This window comes from Lathyrus oleraceus, chromosome 3, assembly GCF_024323335.1.
Source record: "Lathyrus oleraceus cultivar Zhongwan6 chromosome 3, CAAS_Psat_ZW6_1.0, whole genome shotgun sequence".
Lineage (NCBI taxonomy): Eukaryota > Viridiplantae > Streptophyta > Magnoliopsida > Fabales > Fabaceae > Lathyrus > Lathyrus oleraceus.
In genome coordinates, this window is record NC_066581.1 from 303,553,313 (window position 1) to 303,556,284 (window position 2,972).

The following is a 2,972-nucleotide window of genomic DNA, read 5'->3' on the forward strand; positions in this document are numbered from 1 at the left end:
GCATTCTTAGCTTTTATTGTTGTTTTGCTTTGTTATTTCTTTGTTTTCTTATGTTTTCAGGTTTTTATAATAATCGGAGCTTGAATCGGGAAAAGGAGCGAAAAAGGAGTGAAAACGGGCGAAAACCTAGAAATTCAGCGTTTTGCACTTACGGCACCCACCGTGGCGGGCGCCATGGGGTTAGCCATGACGTGGCCACGTCTCAAGACCACTCCTCAACCGTCAAGACCCACGATCCCCACTCCATCATCCCCTGTAGGGACCATGGCGGGCGCCATAGGCCTGTGGCGGGCGCCACAAGGCCAAAATCAGTAACCTCCACTTTTTAGTGGAGGGGCGTCCCTGTCATTTCATGCTTTCAGTTTTTACTATAAATAGGACCTTAGATTTTCGTTTTTCTTCATCCAGAATTAGAATTCTCTAGGCATATATCAGTTATAAAGCAGTTGCCATTCCACATCGGGGTGCCTCTGCAATCGAGTGATCGAGTCTGTAATCTGTCTGTGGTTCGAGTTTTTGGAGCACTCTGGAGGAAGTTAATCCTGCCGCCATTTTAATTCAAGTTCGTATTTTACTTTTATTTATTTCCTGCACTCGCACATTTACGTTGTTTATTTCCTGCACTCGCACATTTACGTTGTTTATTTCCTGCACTCGCACATTTACGTTGTTTATTTCCTGCACTCGCTTTAAATTACTTTTATGAAAAACTATAAAAAGAATATTTACTTTATCATGTCTAACTAATTCTATAAAGGTTAGAATGTAAGGATCGTAATTAAACCAGTAATCAGTATAATTGTTCGTGGAAACACCTAAGGGCTATTTTATCTTTCAATTCAAGTAATTGTTTTTAACTATTTCAAAAACAGCCAAAAGCGCTTTGTCTAGTTTATTAGGAGATTTTAGATTAAAAAGAAAAGAGATTTTAAAACGATTTTCGGACGCGTTAGGAAGTTTAAACTCTGGTTCGTAAGAACCTCTTTTTGCTAAGAAGTCCAGGTTAAAATACTTTTCAACTTAGTTAAGATACTATATTTCTTAAAAATAGGTTTACTACTCTAACGCAGTACGCACCTTTTTATCCGTGACAATAGGAGGGGTTGATTAGAGAGTACAACTCGGTTCTGAATACGCGAAAGCGACAGTTCCTGTTAAATTAGTTCTTTTCAAAGGAGAAAACATTGCCCATAAGTAGTTCCACTAACAAGTACTGGATTATCATTGATTGCGTGAATTACATTCGAGCCTGTCTTTATTTATTATTTAAAATTATAATTTTATTTACCATTGCACCCTTATTAAAACCCTTAAAAATAGTTGCCTTAGATACACACCATAACAACAGGTTTGATAGATTGACACTTGGTCTCTGTGGATTCGATAATCTTTTATATTACTTTGACGTGATTCGTACACTTGCGAAAAACACGCATCAAGTTTTTGGCGCCGTTGCCGGGGACCAATTTCGTCAAATTTCATTACCCTGTAGTTATACCGTTTAGACTAAGGTTGTTACCCACCGGTCAATGCGAAAGACTCGCAGTGCCGGAAGTTTAGTAGACCCTCTAGCTGAACCTGAACGTTACGCTCGCGCACGTTTATTTTTCCATAGGAATAGGATAGCTATGGCCGAAGAACAAAACCGAAGACCTCTTAAGGACTTCGCCCAACCATCAAACGAGGAACCTAGTTCCAGTATAGTAAACCCCGTTATCCCAGCCAATAATTTTGAACTTAAACCATCCCTGCTGCAATTAGTGCAACAGAGACAATTCTCAGGTCTCGCTACTGATAACCCAAACCAACATTTAAAAAACTTTCTTCAGTTAGCAGACACCTTTAAAACCAATGGAGCTTCTCCTGAGGCGATACGCTTAAGATTATTTCCCTTTTCCCTCAGAGATAAAGCTCTATCATGGTTAGATTCCCTTCCACCCAATTCAATAACAACTTGGGATGACCTTAGGAAAGTTTTTCTTGCTAGATATTTTCCCCCAAGTAAGACCGCTCTTCTTCGAAACCTTATAACTAGATTTACCCAACTCCAAGGAGAGTCGTTGTTCGAAGCCTGGGAGAGATATAAAGAACTATTAAGAGCATGCCCACACCATGGCTTAGAGAATTGGCTAATCATCCAAACCTTCTATAATGGACTTCATTATAACACTAAGATGACCATCGACGCTGCCGCTGGTGGCGCACTGATGAATAAACCTTACCCTGAAGCTAGTGCCCTTATCGAGGATATGGCCCAAAACCATCAATCATGGGGAGTAGAACGAGCGACAGTGGAAAAGAAGGAAGCCCAAGGAGGAATACATGAGCTAAGCTCTATAGACATGATGCAGGCTAAAATGGACGCGTTGGCCCTTAGAGTCGAACATATGTGTACAACTCCGAATACTGTAGCCGCAGTTTCGCCGAATTGTGAGATATGTGGAACGCAAGGACACCAATCCGCCGAATGCAATCTGTTAAATGAAACCAACACTGAGCAAGTGAACTATACCCAAGGGAACCCATTTTCTAACACATATAACCCTGGATGGAGGAATCACCCAAACTTCTCCTACAAAAATAATAACCCTATTCAAAATACCGCACCTCCGAGACAACAAGGTTACCAAGCCCCTAGAACAAATCAACCTATGCAACCTGTACCGCCAAACCCGAGCTTTGAAGAAATTGTAAAAGATTTCATCGTTGCTCAAAAACAGAAAAACAAAGAGTTCATGAACCAAAGCGTCCATGTTAACGAACTAATTACCCAGTTAGGAACCAAGGTTGATCAAATCATTACTCATAATAAGATGCTTGAAACCCAGATCTCTCAGGTAGCGTTAAACCAAGCCCCACAGACTACCCCTGGAGGACAGTTCCCTGGACAACCTCAACAAAACCCGAAAGGGCAAGCTAATGCCATTACTCTACGAAGTGGAACCGCTTATAAGGAGCCTTTAAACCCTAGA

General features: G+C 40.9%; 1 non-coding gene across 1 annotated transcript; it reads right to left on the bottom strand.

Annotated features, from left to right (window-relative positions):
- Positions 1-2,012: 2,012 nt before the first annotated feature.
- On the bottom strand, positions 2,013-2,119 carry LOC127134201 (small nucleolar RNA R71). The gene has a single exon (XR_007807956.1). It is a non-coding gene; the product is annotated as a small nucleolar RNA R71 (small nucleolar RNA).
- Positions 2,120-2,972: the final 853 nt, after the last annotated feature.